Genomic DNA, 20286 nt, shown 5'->3' with positions numbered 1-20286 from the left:
CGAAGGCCCAGTGCCTCCGCGCCACCTCCCTATGTCCCTCCTCCTGGCGCTTTGCCTCTTCCTGTTGTTATTCCCCCTCCTATAGTTCCTCCGGTCCCCCCTGTTGTTTTTCCTGTTGTTCTTCCAGCTGTCGCTCCTTTGCCTGCCCCCTTGCCTCCACCTGTTGATATTCAGAATGTGCCTACTCTTCCTCTTCCAAGTGATTCTGCATCGCTTGTAGTAGACCAGGGAGCGAGACCAAGGGTTGTGACTCGTAATACTGTGTCCCCAGAAAAAAAGAATGAATTGATCGCTTGGGCTAAACATTGTATGGAGAAGGGTGAACAAGCTGATGTTTTTTTCCACACTCGAAAATTTAAAAGGTATTCCTGAGAAAAATGTTTTTACTGAAGGATTGGGGACTCATTTGAGTATAATGTGGAATAGATTAAAGGATGTAGATTCCCCACAAGGGTTACGGGATTTGAACGCCTTAGCGTTGTCCAGAGATACTGCGGAGAAGGTATATGAGCATGTTGAGAGGATTTTTGAGTATAGGAAGGAGTTGGAAGGATTACAGAATGAGAAAGCAGATGGTGGTAGTTTAGGTATTATGTACTTACAGAAACGGTTTTCTCCTCGCCGTGAATTAAAAGGTGAGGAAGCACGAATTTGTACAAAAGATGCGATAAGATGGATTTCGGATATGTTGATAACTCCAGATGAAGTATATGACACATATAGTCAGTATACGTTAGAAATGCAAAAGAAAGTGATACAGGTTATGGTAGAATACCTGGAGAATGAGTGTGTAAAAAGAAAGATTTTTTGTCCCGCAGAATTGTTGGGTGTTTATAAGAGAGCCTTTTCGGTTGATACTTCTTCGACTGCCTTAGCGCTTGATTTGGCTCTGTTGCTTAGTAAGCGTTCGGAGCTGCCTACTTCTCAGTTGCCTATGAGAGAGGTCCCTCCGACAATTGTCCCGAAAGTTGAGATTGCGGCCGATGCTGCGCGTAGAATACTCGCGGGGGAAATTCCTGCACATCACATCACAGTTTGTTCACGTCCCGTTTTCAAGACAGGAAGTGAACACCATAAAGCAATCTATTCCCGATGTAAGAAAGAATCCGACCGGGTTCTATAAAGAAATAGAGTCGGTCTTACAGTCGTCGGTATTCACCTTAAGTGATATTGATTTATTATTTCCCGTATTCCTGCCAGTTGATTTATGGAAACAGATTAGGACTGTAGATGATGTACCTGGATTAGGAGATACATGGGATAACATGGTTAGGCTAGATAGAGAAAGACCAGCTGGCGAGTGACCGCCTCAAGTGATATTAACCTTGCCTGATAGGATTATTGTAAAATTGAAAACTATAGTTCCTGAAAAAAGAATCATTTGGGACAAGCTTACTGCCTGTGTCCAAGGAAAGTCTGAGGGTGCTACCGATTTCTTCAATCGGTTTGAACAGGTATTTTCAGATTTCAGTGGACAAGACTTAGGCACAGAGTCAGGGAAAAGGCTGTTTGTCGACAAATTTGTACGTGGATTGTTGCCCGACATCCAGTTACAGATTATGTCTTCCGAAAGTGCTTGGCAGGCGAAGTCTCAATCAGAAGTACTGCACATGGCTCAGTACTATGAAAATCGTGTAAATAATGAAAAGGAAAAACTTGAGAAAAAAAAGGGTGACCAGAAAACAAAAGTCCTATTACAACAGATTGTTAGAAACCCTAGAGGGGGTAATCAATTTAGAGGTCAGTACTTTCCGCAGGGAAGTACGCCGCTGGCTCCGGTAACCATTAACCAGTGTGCCTATTGTCGACAGGAAGGCCACTGGCGCTCACAATGTCCGACCTTGCAGCAAAGGTCATTTGGGAACATGGGTAGGCGATCCAGAGGTCGCCCAGGTGCAGGGGGCCCTGGCAGAGGTCAGTTTGCACCAGAATCACAGCAGCCTCCTTCACAAGATAAGCAAGTTTCGAATGTGGATAATAAAAAAAAAATGTTGATCACCCTTCTGCTGCGTACCTCTCTGAAGAGCTTTCTCTTGATAATATTCTGTTTCGCTAGGATTGCCCGAAGCAGGATTTAAAACCGACCCCTATTCCCGTTCATCAGAAAGGCCCCTACGTTGAGATGGCGGTGGGAAATAGGAAGCATCTATTTTTAGTAGATACGGGAGCACAGAAATGTTCCACTGACCATTCACGGATTCCAAATATTCCCCTGTCAGGGCAGTCCAATGTTTCCGTAGGGTTTTCAGGCACACCTGTAGTTTGTCCCGTCTCTTTGCCGGTACCGATAACACTGGGTCCCTTCACGGAACAGTGTCCATTTCTACTTACCACAAACTGTGGGGAGAACTTGCCGGGGTTAAATTTGTTGAAGGCATTGCATGCAGTAATACATTGTTCTCCGGACGGAGTTCGGTTAACAATTTCACCTTAGCAACCACTCGCCTCTCAGTTTTTGACTCGACCTTTACCGCCAGAATTCAGTAATGTTCCGGAATGCTTATGGGCAATTGATGATAAAGATGTGGGCATTCTTCAAATTGAACCTGTTAGAAATATTCTGAAACATGGAGTAAAATTGCCTTGCATCCCGCAATATAAGATCTCAGTTGAAGGCGAGCAGGCTTTGAAAAGTATAGTTTCTGATTTTGTACATCGTGGAGTAATTGAGGAAATTACAGGTAGCCTATGTAACAGCCCCATTTTGCCAGTATACAAAAAAGGTGATAATGCGATTCCCTTTCGGTTTATAATTGATTTACGTGCTATTAACAAAATTGTGGCTCCTCAATTTCCTATTGTACCTGATGTTACAACGATACTAACCATGATTCCGGCTTCTGCCACTCATTTTAGCGTTGTTGATCTTAAAAGCGTGTTTTTCAGTATTCCTATACACAAGGATAGCAGGTATTTGTTCGCGTTTACCCTAGGTGGATGCTCGTTCACATTCACTCGTGCACCACAAGGGTACACTGAGAGTCCAAGTATTTATAGAAGGGCATTGAAAGAGCAGCTCGGTACTCTCGTGTTGCCTACTACTTGCACGTTACTACAGTATGTAGATGATCTGCTGATTCTAAGAGCGCCTGTAAAGAAGGCACTGTGTTGTTGCTTTGTCATCTAGCGAAACAGGGCCTCAAAGCTTCACTCAAAAAATTCCAATATTGTTGTCAGGAGGTCGCCTATTTATGCTATCTCCTGTCAAAGGACACCTGAACGAATGAAGACTATTTCTGGCATGTCTGTCCCAAATACGTAGAAGGAAGTTAGAGCCCTAATAGGTATGGCTTCTTACTGTAGATTGTGGATCCCTAACTTTTCGTTAACGATTAAACCAATGCTGGCTTTGACAAAGAAGGGCATTTCTTTGCCATTGCCATGGACTTTGGAACACCAGACAGCATTTGATTTGCTCAAATCCGCGCTGTGTTCAGCACCGGTTTTAGGAACTCCGAATTATGACAAGGCCTTTGTGTTGTATGTGCAGGAACGTGATGGATGTGCTTTGGCTGTGATAACGCAGGAACATGGAGGGAAGAATAGGCCATGCGGCTATTTCTCATCCGCCCTTGATCCTGTTGCATGCGCTTTGCCGAGATGTTTGAGAGCTGTTGCTGCTGCTGCTGCGTCTGTAAAACAGAGTGAGGGAATGGTCCTGGGTCATGCGTTAACCCTAATGGTACCTCACTCTGTAGATATTTTATTGAATAGAACTCAAACGCAACACCTCACTTCCGCACGATTGACAAGATATGAACTAATCTTGTTTGCCCCCCACATTCAAATTCAGAGGGGTTGTGTATTAAATCCGGCTGAACTTTTAACTGTCCCGCAAGATACTGTTGATGGTGACGAAACGTCACATGATTGCCTTTATGTGACAGAACACGAGACTAAAGGTAGAATCGATCTGAAAGACAACCCTTTGAATAGCCCACAAGGAGAGCTATTTTGTGATGGCTCTTGTTTTAAACTTCCAAATGGTACATCCAGGGCTGCTTATGCCGTCACTACTTTAAGCACGATTGTGGAAACCAAAAGAATTATGCATAATTCCGCGCAGGCCGCAAAATTATAGCTTTAACCGGAGCTTGTGAACTTTCTGAAGTACTTACAGTAAATATATATACCGATAGTCAGTATGCTTTTGGGGTGGTTCACAACTTCGGTAGACTTTGGAAAGAACGAGGTTTCTTGACCTCGCATGGCACGAAAATTCAGCATGGCACTTTAATAGTGCGATTACTTTCAGCACTCGCACTCCCTGTTAACTAGCTATCATAAAATGTGCAGCACATCAAAAGGTTACAGATGATATAGGAAAAGGGAATGCTTTCGCTGATCAGATAGCTAAACAAACTGCCACTGATTTTAGTTCGGAAATGTATGCTGTAAGAGAAACTGTAAATATTTGCACTTTGGGTGAAAGTATTCATTCTGTAAAAGACATTCAAGCAGATGCTACTATAGAGGAAACTAAGTGATGGGTCGAGGGTGCAGGAAGGTTGGATGATGATGGGTGTTGGGTGGACAATGTTAAAGGAAAATGGTTACTCCCTGACGCCTACATTACAATGATGGTTATTATGGCTCATGGTCCGACACATGTCTGCACGCGTAAATTGACTAAAATGCTACACAGTGTATGGGCCAATAATAAGATTTTCAAAACTGCGGAGCGCTTTGTCCAAGGGTGCATGGTCGCTTTGCAGCACAATGTAGGAAAAGGTACCTCGACTCCTAGAGGAAGTTTCGCTCCACCTTCTGTTCTGTTTGAGGTTATTCACTTTGAGTTTATTGAAATGGAACGTTGCAACAATCTTAAATATGTGTTGGTTGTCGTTTGTGCCTTTAGTAAGTGGGTTGAGGCCTTCCCGGTTAGAGATGCAACGGCCATAACCACGGCAAAAACTCTGTTGAAAGAGTTTTTTCCTAGGTTCGGGCTGCCGAGAGTCATCTGGTCGGATAATGGGCCACACTTTATTGCTGATGTAATCCTACAAATATGCAAAGGATTACAGATTGATAAACGGTTCCATTCGGCCAGACATGCCCAAAGTGCCGGATTAGTGGAAAGGCATAACGGCATTATAAAGAACAAGCTCGCTAAGACGTGTGCTGGCACCAAGTTAAAATGGCCAGACGCCTTACCGATTGTGTTGCTGTCGATGAGAACAACCCCTCAAACTAAGACTGGGCTCTCTCCCTTTGAGGTGGTGATGGGGAGACCTGCTAATATTTGGGGTTTGCCAAAAAGCAGTTCGTTGCGGGATATAGAAAATGTGCTTCTTTCAGATTACTGTAACCAGTTGACTAAAAATCTGTTTTCAATTTATCACCAGGTGTGAGAGGCATTACCTGTATGGTACGAGGGTCCTGGTCACAGTCTACGACCGGGAGAGTGGATCCTGATATGATATGATATGATAGTTTATTTATATAGCGCCTAAACACAATGTGTTTCAAAGCGCTTCAAGGCAAGGGAGGAAACAAGGGAAAAAACAATGACATTCTTACAGGCCATGAACAGTAAGGATGTGAAATTAACTATCGTACTCGGCCTGACGACATTTCAGATAGTGCAAGAGCTAAAACATAGATAAGGAAGGGAGGGGGAGAGTGGGAAGGAAATGGAAACAGACAGGCGACTACCGTACTAGGCCTGACGACATTTCTGGTAGAGCCGGAAAAAAAACAAGAGGTGAGGGAGAGGGGTGCAGAAAAGTAGGGGAGGAACAAAACAAGCGACTATCATATTAGGCCTGACGACATTTCAGATAGCGCTAGAGGGGGTTTGGGGAGGAAAAAAACAGTAAGGGGAGGGAGGAGGAGACAGATGAGGTTGCTATCATACTAGGTCCAGGGACAATTCTGATAGGGTAAGTGCATAGAAGAAAGTAAGGGGAGGAGATAGGAAAAGGGAGAAGGGAAAGGAGTAGAGAACAGAGAGTTAGCAGTCAAAAGAGTGGAGAATCAAGAGGGGAGAGTGAATACAATTGCAGAAGTCAGTAGTAACACATAATGTTGCAAGCCAGGATACAAGATGAAGATGGGAACAGCATGATTCAGGGCCACCATGAGTGCAAGATGCAAAAGAAGTGCAGAATGAGGTTTTTGAGAGGTCGTCTTGCCTTGCACCTCAGTGGAGGGGTCCCTACCAAGTCCTGCTAGTCACTCAGACTGCTGTGCGGGTAGTGGGTCGTAAGAACTGGATCAATGCGACGCACACCAAACGGATCCCGCAGCCCGTGCCATACGATACAGAAGACACAGAATCCCTTCCCATTGCTGTAACTAACATGCCTGAAACAGCAACAACCGACAAGAGAGTATCGGAGACCGTTCCAGAATTCGCAAGGCCAGACAAAACGGCCATCTTGTCTCCGAACTCTCCAACAGTGGAACTTCCGGATCAATCCTTTTCTGATCCCATTTTCGTTCACTCGCCACCTCCAGGAGGAAGTGACGACACTTTGTTCTCACCAGAAACTATGAAATATAATTTACGTCCAAGGAAATAGACGTACAGCACGGTCTGACTGTGCGATTGAGAAAATCATTTCAGGGCTTGTCTTTTGGCCCGACTGTACGGAAGGATTCTGTTGGCTAAGAGTTGCGGGAAAGACATTAAGAAGACGCGCGACTGGAGTCGCCAGCAAACGAACAATTGGTGTTTTTTCGATTGAAGACTACAATGCCTGCACCCGCTACCACTCGTACCAAACTTTTAGATACATATGTGACTAGCAGAGACAATGATCAAGCATGTAAGGGGACCCCCAAAGTGTATTGTTGCCTTTTTGTAATAATAACTGGATTTTTAGTAACTGTTGGTTTTGGGTTATGGTATCTGGAGGAAGCATATCCACTAGAGGACTTTTTACCTATTGAAAATGTATCTGTTTTCCCCACTCCTTCCTTGCAATTGCATACCTTATCGCCTAGAAATTCTTCGCATAGACGGAACTATCAGAATAATATCCTTTTGTTAATTATGAATGCCACTCATGCAATTTTAAATAGATCCAATTGCTGGATCTGTTCACATCTACTGCAACATGGGGATAAGGGGCTAGGTTGGTATATTCATCCTTTACCTTTGACAACTGCCTGTTACGGTTCTCTTAGAGCACTATTCTTTGGCCGATGGAATGACAGCATCTCAGGGAACTTTGATGGTACAAATTTGAATAGTTTTGAAAAACATGTTTTGATGCCCCTGGGATGCTCGCTTTTTGCAAATAGGAGTAAGCCAAACGTTGCTTCTGTTAGGCCCTCTGATAGATTGGCCCTCATTAGGACCCTGGCGGATTTTTTCCGCCATCGACAGACTTTTCGGCCATGGCGTAAAGTCCGTTTACGCCATGGCGGATGGTGGACTTACCGCCCCATTCCGAGGTCGGCGGGGCGGTAAGTCCCCATTGACCCATTTACCCTTCCCCATTCCCATTTCGGCCCCATAGGGCTCAATGGGAGTGGGGAAGGTGTTAATTACGCCACCGTACACTACGGTGGCGTAATTAACACCGAGGTCCCATAGCGCCATGGATTTTTACGCCCGCAAAAAGCGGGCGGAAAAATGACCATGGCGCTATGGGAACTCGTAGTTGGCGGTAAGGGGTCGGCGCAGCTAACGCTGGCGCAAACCCCTTAGCGCCAGGGTCCTAATGAGGGTTGTCTCGTCCTTTTCTGTCTTTAATCTCTTTCAAAATGGCTCCTATAAGCAATAAGGATGCCACACCTCCATCTTATTCTGTTAATCATAGCCCTGATTCAGTATCCTTCTGCATACAGAGGAATGGAACACGGTCAATGGGTAATTTCAGAAAGTGTGCCAACGTTGCAAATTTTGACTAGTGAGAACAGACCTCTGTACGTAGGCGAACCTGTCTATTTTGTTTGCGGTAATGTGGCATTTCCATGGTTGCCCAGGGATTGGCAAGGAACCTGTTATTTAGGGATTCTATTACCTGGGGTATTTATTGCCAGTACTGCAGAAATTTCGAAGACTCATCCACGACGAGGTGTGAAAGGGAATACTCCAGCGCAAACTCTAGGGGACATCATGAAATCCTTTGTGCCATTTATTGGGCAAATTACGAATTCAGAAGATATCAGGGGACTAGCGAGAGCATTGGAGAAAACCATCAACTGGACCACTGACATACTCTATAATATGACGTTAGAACAGAAAGCGATAAGATTAGTGGCTCTTCAGAACCGGATGGCATTAGATGTCATTCTGGCTGAGCGTGGAGGAGTATGTAAATTAGTGGGGTCCGCTTGCTGCGTTTACGTACCAGACTCCTCTCCAACGATCTTTAGGGCTATCCAAAATCTACATGTTCTTAGTTCAGAAGTGCATGTTCCTGAGGGAAACTGGGAACTTAGTGCATGGTTTGGGACCTCCTACGATCGTGGGGATGGAAGTTGTTTTCGGCCCTGCTGATTATCTTGGGAAGTTTTCTATTCCTTTGTTGTTGTATACAGTGTCTCCCTGGTATATCTTTAGTATTAAGAGTATTAAGAGATAATATCGCGGGATTTACAGTGGACGGAGTAAGAACTGGAAACTATAATGTGAGCCGAGGATTGGACGCTAGAAGAAGCAAGAGTAGTGTCCCGGAATGCAAAGGGCTGTCGGACAGGTTGGGCAAACTGAGGTACAAGAAATACATAGAGAGCCAACACGCAGAATGGGACAAACCTAGTAGGCTGTTAGCTTGGTTGTATAAAAGTGAGACCACACGACACCCCATCCGGAAAGTACAAGGGGAGGATGGGAGGCTATGGTAAATCCAAGAAGAAGTGAATGAGTGTTTTTTTTAGTACTATAAGAACCTTTATGGGGAAATCATAGAAGAGGAGGAGGTAGATATACAAGAAACGCTAACAGAGATTAATCTCCCAAAGTTAAGTGCAGAAGAGAGGGATAGGTTGGAGATGCCCATAACAACGGGTGAACTCGATAGCGTGATTAGCGAACTGCCTACCAACAAAAATCCCCGGGGTGGATGGCCTCCCCAGCTAATTCTACAAAGAATATAGGACAGATATTCTCCCCCCACTGCTGACAATGCTAAATGAAGCTTTAGAACACGGTATGTTACCCAGGTCATTGCGTGAATCAATAATTATCCCACTCCTCAAACCTAACAAACCAGACACAGAATGTGGGTCATACAGACCTCTGTCCCTACTGAACCAAGATGGCAAGATCCTCACTGCAGTGATGGCGAAGGTGCTGAGGCCAATGATAAGTAAACTCATCCACACGGATCAGATGGGATATGTCCCAACCAGGAACATTACCAATAATCTGAGAAGGTTACACCATATAATAGACCACACGAACAAGGGAACACACAAAGTGGTGGTAGTATCGCTTGATACAGTGAAAGCCTTTGATTCGGTTAGATGGCCATGGTTACTGGCAGTTCTGGAGGGTTTTGGTATGGGGCCCATATATATAAGGTGGGTGAAGTTACTGTACAATGCGCCTATGGCAAGAGGCAAGACGGGCTCCACTTTCTTGAAGCAGTGGCAACTGAGTAAAGGCACGAGGCAGGTGTGTCCATGGTCCCCAATGCTATTTATACTAGTGTTAGAACCTTTAGCGGTCTATTTGAGGGCGGAGTATGGAGAAGTGGGTATAGATACACCAAATGGGAAGCATCTGATTTCGTTGTATGCAGACAACATGTTGCTGTAACTACAATACCCAGAGGAGAACTTACAGTATATCCTAGCGGTAATGTCACAGTATGCCCTAGTGTCAGGAAAAACGGTGAACCCCCTGAAATCGAGTTTATATGCCCTAGGAGAGTACAGAAGGACACCCATTCCCAGGTTACTGGTGCTATCGATTAAATGGGAGCTAGTAACATTTCGGTAACTGGGGGTGGATATATATCACGATCCGAAGGTAGAACATGGACAGAATACGGTTAAAGCAATGGCCAAAATGAGAAAAGTATGGCTACTTGGGCTAAGCTACCACTGTCCATGATGGGGCAGGCAGCATTATTGAAGATGCTGGTGCTACCTAGACTCCTACATTACTTTGTGAATGTCCCCTTCTCTATCCCAAAGGTTTCTTTACTAAACTGCATAGCTTATGCAGGAGCTTCATATGGCATAGCTCCAGAAATAGAGTGGCATTATGGAAGCTCCAGAACTCATACGAACAGGGAGGTATAAGGCTCAGGGACGTCATTTCACCAAAACGCCAGGGGTAGCGGAAGTGACATCACAGTGCCACGCCCATAAGAGTGACATCACAGGAAGTGATGTCATTTGACCACACCCCACTCGACATCACAGGAAGTGATGTCATTTGACCACGCCCTCCACATGACATCACAGGAAGTGGCCTCATAAAGCATTATCCCCTCAGTACACTAAGAAATATATGGTTACGATATCAGTGTTTTGTGACATTTCATACAAGAATGGATCATCATATGTAGCAGTGTCAAGGTCCATGTTGCCACGCGAAGTGTATGAACCCAAATCCCCTCTTAATCTGGATCTGCCCTGTTAGTTCAACAGGACTACAGAGCGAAATCACATTCTGGGGGGACAGGGACGGATAGGCGGGTATGGGGATAGGGGAAAGCCAGGATAAAAGGCGAGAGGGAGAATATTTCACCAGAAAACATGTATGGCATCCACAGTTTTTAATAATTCTTCTTCTTGTGTTATTTTGGCTGCCAAAAGATTAGTTCAAAATGTGTTCAAGGTGTACAGTGCATTACTGAGCGATGCCACCTTCAGTACCAAAAGCCTCATAAGTCATGTCCCCATATTTTACGGGGAAAAAATCCTGGCTGCATTTTGCATTACTCCCACACTCACCAACACTCTTTATATGCCTAGGTTTCTGTTCCTACATGTTCATTGTCCTCCACACCCCTCACCTCTCCATAATGGTACACATTCCAACAATTAGTACTATTGTATAGATTTTGGGATAATGCCCAACCCTTCACTCTGATCATAAGACTTAAAATGTAGTTTCTTACCAGATTGAGCAGAACAGTGGCTTGACAGATGTGTCCGAGGCTGCTGTTTCAGTGGCATGTAAGGTGAAGATTCTGACACAGAAAGGAAGGAACTCCACATGAAGATGCAGGTCTGAAAATAAAAAACAAATTATCAGAATGGAAGAATCATTTGTACAACAGCACACCAGAATATCATTTGTCATAGAGACAAGATACTGACTGAACGCACTGAGGGGTGTGCTTTCCAGACTACCATTAACTGCAGTGCCCTGCTTCTGACCTTGCAATCCGGTCACCCAGCAGCCTATTCCACCCTCCGTTTCCCGGCATCCCTGGAGCCTGTGGTACCTCTCATCCCGGCACATCTAGCCTCCCCTCACTCACATGAGCACTTGGGGTGACGTGATATTATCGAATTATACTCCTGAAACTGAATACCCTACACCCAGTGACCCTAATGTGGCTGGGAAGAGGTGGATGGTGACGTCCCATCACCATGTGAGGTCATACACTGGGAAACTGGGGCGTGCAGCGTAACCCCTCACTATTTACCCAGAGGCAGAACTGATTATTGTGGCAGATATTCATTGGCCCATTATTTTTATGATGATGATATTTTGAATGCACAGAGCTGGATTCCAGCGAGCACTGAGCAACTCAATATGATCTCTGCTGCATAGGAGGCATTTCAATGAAGATGCAGGAAGGACAGTTGTCTCAGGTAAGGAGCGATTGTGCTGCGAAGTGACTCTGTTGAAAAGTCTACATGTCCCCTTTGTGTGAGGGACCGGCAGGGTTCCACGACTCCCACCACACTTGCCCAGTCAAGGAGGCGTGAGAGAAGGGAGGCCACAGAGAGACAGTACACCCTGCACTCCAGACACACCTCCACAGCACGGACCCAGGGGCCAGAGAAGCACCCCAGGCACAGGGGTCCCTTCCAGATACCAGGGAGCGCACAGACCACACAGCTAGGGGGCCGAGAGCGCAGCCCGCAACACTCCAGATAAAGCCCCCTGATTTGGGCCAACCAAGCCCTGCAGCACTCCAGATACAGGCCCCCCACATCCCACAAACGCACACACAGACTAGAGCAAGCAGACATTTGCATGCATGCACACCCCCACCCCGAAAGCAGAGCTCCCTGCCCTTGGCCACAGGCACCCTGCCAGTGGAGTGTGTTGGGACCCTGATTACATTCTGCTTGAGGAATCAGATTTTAGGCTTTTAGCTCCAATTGTGTATAAGTATTTGAGGTATTACAGATGTGTGCAGCGCACTTAGTTGCTGTATTGAATGCATGCTCCTTCGCCAATGAGGTAAATTCACAAAACCCCCAATTCTATGGAAAGAGGCAGAGAGAAGCTTCATCATTCTCCAATGGTACTGTGTTTTACTTTGTGTATAGGCGCGTTATAAATGCCATAGTATATCATATGTTGACATTCCTTGCCAAAGACATTTTAGAATATTGCAAGGCCGGGACACACATGATACTTTATAAATCGGGGCCACTGTCTATATTCTAGGGACTCTAAGGGGGAGAAACTGGGGTGGCTAAACCTTAGCAACTCGACAGTCCGTGGGGCAGATTCCTAGCTCAGGGGCAACTGGAAGCAAGACGACGTGGGAGCAAAACAGGTTCGATCCCCAGGTCCATGCTTAGAAACCTCTGGGTATTAAGCAACACGTGTAGCTGTTGTCGCCTGAGGTGCCAAGCTATCCGCCTGCGGCCGCAGGCGGGTAGTGGGCTAGCACAGCACACACGCAACCTAGGCTCCACCTGGTCCTGGCGGCCGCAGGGGAATGCCACAAGAGCACACATCTGACCTCAGCCTGGGGCAGGGCTTTAAGTGGGCCGGGGCCTGCCGGGGCTGGGCCCCGGCAGGTTCCGAAATTTCGTTTTGAGGCGGGGCCCTGCCGGGGCCCACTAATCTCCCCGGGCAGCCCCGGCCACTACACGAAAAGGCATTTTTTTCTACAGCCTGAAGCTCTCGCTCGTGTGCGAGAGCTTCAGGCTTCAGAAAAAAATGCCTTTCAGCTATAATGGTGGCGCCGCACCTGCGAGGCATCCCTTTAATCAAGGGATGCACGTGGGCCGGCGCCACCATTATGGAGAAACGTGAGGCCGCTGGAAGCAGAGGCCTTGCTTCCTAAATACTGAAGCTCCCGCGGATTCGCGGGAGTTTCAGTCTTTAGGAAAAAGGCCTCTGCTTCCAGTGGCCTCACCCTTTCAGCCTTAATGGTGACGCTGCCCCTCCCCAGCTGGCGAGGGGCAGCACCACCATTAAGGCTGAATAGGCGAGGCGCTGTCCCCTGCCAGGCAAGCCTATAGAATATAAATGCAGAGATCAGCACCCTCTCCCCATAGGGGAGAGGGTGCTAATCTCTACAAAAGGCTGCCTGGCAGGGGTGCCAGTAGCCCATTGAGCCGGGGCTCGTCAAGGGGGCGTGGCCTAACGGCCCATCAAGACCACGTTGTTGGGCCACGCCCCCTCGATGGGCCCCGGCTCGATTTGTAGTGCCACTTAAGGCACTGGCCTGGGGCCTACGGCGGCACACGCCAGCAACATTAATCCACCCAGCAGCTCACACACACCCGCTCGCCCCCGACCTCAGTCACACACACAACACAGACTGACTCACCGCTGTGTGTTAGCTTGGAAGAAGTTAGTTGGCCTGGACTTTCTGGCACCAAGAGAAACCACGAAGCTGCTGCTGCACGCTGGCTTCGCTGCAGTGCTCACAAAATGGAGGACCACCAGCACGCTGCACCGCTTGAGTGGTGGCCACGCCCCCTCCTCCTCTGATTGGAGGAAATGCCAGAGGTCGCAAGAGAGTGACAGAGGTCGCTGGCCAATCGGCAGCGGTCGCTCTTGCGACCTCTGGCGACCCCCAAATGACGTCCCTGATAAGGCTGCCCAACTTTGAGACATACTTCATGGCCAGTCAGCTACAATTTGTGGCCAAGTGGCTGTCGGCTGAACAAACATCAGAATCAAGGTTGCTAGGTAATGTCGGTGCTCCGTTCTTCCTGAAGGAAATGATATGCATACCGGAGCCGTATAGGACCAGCGTGTCCCTACTGTTACGGCTCGGGTGCACCATGTGGTGCAAAGCGAGACAGCTGCTGGGAGGGGTGGCACTGTATTCCCCACAGATACCACTGCTTTCACTGGGAGGGGTGGATGAACAGACCAGAAGGAATGTTCGAAGGAGCTGGGAACCTATGGGAGTAGCTACAGTGGGGGGTGTACATAATGAAGGGATACCCCAGGGTTTTGAGGAGTTGGCGTCAGACACAGGAATACATAGGGGAAAATATATTACCAATGCCATACTGCAGAAAAGCCTAAAACTGAGGTGGCCTGAATCCACCATGCCCTTGCACCCGGACATAGTAACCAAGTCATTTTATGATGTGTCCGAAGGCGGACACAAAGTGTCTAGCATATACGAGCTATTAATGTCAAAGGTGGGCAGGGAGATAGATCAGATTAGACAGTATTGGGAGGTGGACCTAGGACAGTCATTTTCAGACGAGGGGTGGAGTAGAGTGAAGTTGTACCACAAAAAGGTGTGAGGAACGCAAGACTACAAGAAATTCAATTGTACGTGACACATAGAGCTTATCTGACTCCGAGTAGAATTGCTAAATTTAGTCAAGCAGGGATTCATAAATGCCCAAAATGTGGGGAGGTGGATGCCGACCTGCTACATATGTTTTGGGCGTGTGTGGAAATAGGCAGGCTTTGGAGGGAGGTGGCACAATTGCTGGAAATGACAGGAAATCACTCTAGATGTGGAGTCTCCCAAAGCGTGCTTACTAGGAAGGTTCCCAAGGCCCAAACGGGCTCCACAGGTAAATACATTTAAAGATTTAGCATACATCCTGGCAAAAAGAAGAATTGCAATGAGCTGGAAAGCTCAAACAAGACCCGTGGCACAAGTGTGGTGGAAAGACTTATTGAAATGGGCTAATGCAGAGACCACGATATGGCAAAAAGCGTCCTATAGAGAGGGAGAACAAGGAGGGGTGGGGGTTGAGTCTTGGAGGGTGCTTGTAGCTGGTTTGACAGATTCTGAATGCAAAACACAAGAAGAGGTAGTGGTTCCTACACAGGAAGGTACCGGTGAAATGCAAAATGAGAATAATAAATAAAGTGGGATAAAGAGGTGTGCTGTAGGCCTATTTTGGGGAGAGAGGTGGGTGGGGGAAAAAGGTGTGGTTAGGCTATTGAAATGTGTTGGTTGTTTATCAAAATATGTAACGTGTTTTGTTATTTGTTTAAAATAAATCAAAATTGTTTAAAAAAAAGACTATAGCAGCAACTACTAACAGTAGTAAAGCTCACTGTTTAGCAGTCAAGCACTGCTCCAACCCATGGCCCAACCCAGTACTCTTTAAGTCCACAGGAAAATGTAATGCAATTAACTTCTTCACACCAAGACAGATACAATCTGACAACATATCAGTGCAACAAAATGGAGGTCCTCTTTAATCATGCTTCCACCTCACTCACTACAACATTGCACAATCTTCGTACTCCTCACAAGGGGAAAGTTAAAAGGACCTCAGGCTGAACACTCTGATAAAATCTACCTTATAAAACGATGATGTCCTTCCCTCTGCCATTATGGAACGGCACTGTTCTTAGGATGCACTCTTCCCCCGCCTCTAGATTGTCAATGCCCCACTCGATCTTGTTATGTTCCCAGGCACCTTAAAAACAGGAATCATGTGCACACTCCTTACAAAACCCTCTCTAGATCCAGACATAATTGCTACCTACCAGCCAATCAATGGTATTTTGTCCATTGGTAAAATCATTGAGAAGGCAGGTGCCAGCCAACTCCCTGATCAGATAAAGCAACAAAGGCTACTCGAAATCTTATTTTAGCCCATAATCAGCAGGGAAGCTGCCACCATACAGCTCATAGATTAAGCTCTCAAGATCATGGAGAATGGTGACTTCTGCCTCTTGATCCTCCTTGACCTCTCTGCCACGCTTGACACAGTCAACCACTTCACACTTACAAGCCTACTCACAGGTAGAATGGGATTCACTCAAGTGTTTCTCCGCCTACCTCTTGGACAGACAGCAAGGAGTCCAGATGGCTAACTTTGAATTCAACTGTCACATGGTCTCATAGAGACCCATACTCTCCCCAATGATCCTCCATTTATATACGGAGCCACTCATGCCGCTTTCTCAACACTAGTAATGCCACACTTCATCAATAGGCTGATGATCAAAGATCTGAAATATAATTGTACTCAAGACATTTCTCTCCTCGGGAAAGCCTGAATCCACCCAAGCTTGGATGACAAGCATCTACCAGAAGTTCAATACCACCAAAATGGAATACATCCTACTAGACCATCCATCTAACAGGAGGTCATACAAGGGTGGGTGAATGACATTCACCTTGACATATTCACAACTCAGTTGGTGCCATTTGTCGGTTTATTGACAGCAAGCACTCCTGCTTTCAACATATCAACAAGTGCAAATCACTTGGTATCAACTGGCTGACTACTGAAAAAAAAACTCCATCCCAACTGAAGATTTTAGGGCCATGGTCCAGCATCTGGTAATCTCACACTTCGATGGAGGGAATGTTCTCCTCTCCAATGTCCTGGTCACATGCTTGGCCCCCTATTGCCATTCAGCATGCTGCTGCATGCCTCATACTGGGAAGTAGGAAATGTGACATCTCCCCCAACTTAACAGAATTACACTGGTTATCCATCCGAGCCAGGATACTCTTTAAAACTGCCTGCATCATACATAAGGCAACTACTGCCCAAACAACTAGCCACAAAATATGCATGCTCAGGAAGAATGTGCTCCCTTGGGGACCAAACCATGGCGAGGCTTGAGATAAAACTGGAATGCATAGAGAACGCCAGGAAGCAGTCCTTCTGCTACACCTCAGCCTACTGGAACCAATCAAGACCACTCCAATACTCCTACAGTTCAGGAAGGAACTCAAGACTCTGCTCTTCAGGAAATACTGAGGGGTTGCTTAGGACATGAAACTCATAGGTATATTACACCTCTGACGTATGGAATATCCATTTACTATAACATGTGAACTCTGCTGCACCTTGGTTAACTCAAAATTACTTCTACAGCGCTCTGTTTCTTCTTTGCTAGGTTTTCACTAAATAAATGCAAATACAAGTAAAAAATACAATAACAAATAACCTTGTGTTCCTGGCAAGCTCTCTGCCATAGAACAACATCTAGGCACTTCACAATGCTATGTGGATATTTCCACGAGGTACCAAATGACAAGTTAATTGAGTCTGTCACCTTGGCTGCCATCTGTAAATATGTACAGTGTAGATAGCCACGCGGCCCATCTTTGCTCTTACACTATGATTTTTCCCCACCAATCAGGCAAGATGGAAGTTCCGCTCATTTACCACTCATTCACTATCAACCTCACCCAGGACAGGGAGTAGCTTCAGGTCTCTATACACATATTCCGACCTTGAGGATATAAATTGAAAATATTTGCTAGAGGTTGTTATATCAAAACTAGCTGATATCTTTAAGGATGGGGCCATGGCGGTACTGTGTTTTTGCATGGTTAAATGTAGAACAAAAGCAAGAGTGGTGATAGATTAATCCACAGAAGTAGAGACTGCCTAGAATTTGGAGACATACATGTTCATCACATGCCCCCTGCAAGAATGCAGGAATACCACCATTACACTGAGGGTTCATTGTGCATATGAAGATTTGAGGGGTGCACAGATAGGTTCTGGTGTGGGTGCTGAGATTCTGATAGACCTGGAAAGGAACAAGAGGACCAAGCTGCAGTGTCTACAACTTAATTTGTATTCTTTTTTTTTAGATATTAGTGCTTGTTGAAAACTGTAACAAATACATAAGCTGGAAAGCACTACCAAGTAACAGGTGGCCAGCACTCAAAATTAAACATTTCCTTGGTGCTCACAGATATTTCAGGCATGCAATCATGCAGGTCACTGTTCCTGCTAATCACCCAGAATCTGGGATTACATACATCCTGGGATAAAACAACACAACAGTGTTCATAGGTACTGTAATCTGCCGGTTAGAATACCCTGCAATTGCACAAATCAGAAATGTGATAGTTATCAGGCACATAGACCCTGTGATCTCACAGACCCCATGCACTTCAATTCTACATATTTTAGGCTGTGCTATTATGCAGGCAGCAGAATATACGATAACATCGTCCCAGACATTATGATCTACAGGCCTAGTGAATGCAATTACACAGATCCTGCAATTATTCTCTTTTGAGACCCTGGAACTACACAATTCCCAGATCCTGCATATACTGGAATTACTGTATTTTCAATTACAGAGGTTGTTGATGCTGTGGCTTCTCAAGTTACTGACCCTGTATTACACAGCTCAAATGCATTGCAACTGGTTATATTTCAGACCCTGCAACTACAGAGTTCCTAGAACATGTAATTTCATAGGTCCAATATTTTCATAAACCCAAGACTCTGTGATTGCGCACATCCTAGTCAATAAAATTACAATAATACCCCACAATGGGAATTCATTCATCTCAATTCTTAGAACCCACATTTACTCGGATCCTAGACCTTGAAAATATACAGACTCTAGAATCTGCTGTTATTCGAAATGTGCACTGTGCAATCACCAGGATCATATCCCTTGAGATTACCCAGATCCAACATTTTAAAATTGCACAAATCTTAGATCTTGAGATCACACTAATTCTAGACTTCTAAATTACAGCAATCTTTAACCCTGCATTTACCCAGAACCTAGATTGGCTGTTCTACTTTACAGAATGTATATGCTTCCATAACATAGATCCAAGGGTGATATCTTAGCAACCCTTTTAAATTATCAAGTGCAGGTAGGCTGAAAGCCAAGCCACATAATGTCCTATCGTTCCTATGCTTTGGACACGGTCAATCATGCCACTCGGATCAACAGACTCTGTGTGAACATGAGCATCACGGATCAGGCCCTGGCGTGGCTCACCTCCTTCCTCCAGGACTGTCTCTCCCAGGTCCAACTTGTGTTCTTTCTCTCCACCACCTCTCTCGCCGCATGTGGTGTCCCCCAGGGCTCTATCGTCTCATCCTGGCTCTTCGAAGTCTATCTGGCACCTTTGGCCCACCTCATTTCCACCTTCTTCTCAAACTTTGAGTGTTCTGTGGATGACACGCAGCTCTCTTTTGGGCTTCCCTCAGCCTCCTCTCCTCCCTTGCTCGCCCCTGTCTATCTGTGATACTGGATTGGTGCCCCTCTAACGATCTTTGCCTTAATGCCAGCAAGACAGAGTTCCTTCTCATTGGAACCCCTGCTCCTACTTTCCTTATCTCAGTCTGGCCGTCCTCCTTGGGCCCTCTACCCTTGCCTTCCTGTGAGACAAAAAACCTAGGTCTCATCTTTGACTGCACCCTCTCTTTCTCTCCTCACATCACATACCTTGCCAAGAAGGCCCACATCCAGCTGCACCTCCTCAGAGGCATTCTACCTTTCCTCACTTCCCCCAGAAGCTCACTGTCTCAAGAGCCCTGGTTATTTCCAGGCTGGACTACTGTAACAGCCTCTTTCTCATCCGGCCTACCTCTACTCTTTGCCCACTGCAACTAATCCAGAACATAACTACAAGACTTATCCTTGGCCTCAAGCACAGGGACCATATTTCTCCATCCCTGAAATCTCTCTGTTGGACCCCAGTGGTTGCAAAGATCAAGTTCAAGACCCTCTACATTGTCCGCAAGTGTTTCTGCGACTGGGCCGGCACTACATCTAACTCTCTCTTCCGAAATACTTTCCTTCTAGAGCCCATTGCTCAGCTACTTCCAACTCTCTGAGGGACAGTCGTTTCTCCAGGCAGAGAATGGGGGGTAGATCTCTCTCCTCTGTGGAAGCCCCCCTCTGGAATGGCCCACCTGCCCCTCTCAGACTTGAGCCAGACCTCCTGAACTTCCAGAAGCAGTTCAAGACCCTCCTTTTCTCCTCTGCCTTCTCTCTCTCTCCCTTGCTAACTTGGTGCCTGCTGTGCCGACTGCGTGCTTGGTTCCCACAGTGTCTCACTGGGTTCCAGGCTCCTCCATGACCAGTCTTCCTTGCACTGCCTCCAGGACCACCCCACACTTAGGGGCTGTAACTGTAAACCCTACAGTCCTGCTCCCTCGTGCACTTACCTGGAGCCGCACTGCCCTGGCTGCACTCACTCACAGCCATGCTGCCCTGGTCGCACTGCCCATTTTCCTCTGCTTTGC

Source organism: Ambystoma mexicanum, chromosome 9 (assembly GCF_040938575.1).
Source record: "Ambystoma mexicanum isolate Mex_15411 chromosome 9, UKY_AmexF1_1, whole genome shotgun sequence".
Taxonomy (NCBI): domain Eukaryota; kingdom Metazoa; phylum Chordata; class Amphibia; order Caudata; family Ambystomatidae; genus Ambystoma; species Ambystoma mexicanum.
Note: the sequence above shows the minus strand (reverse complement) of the source record.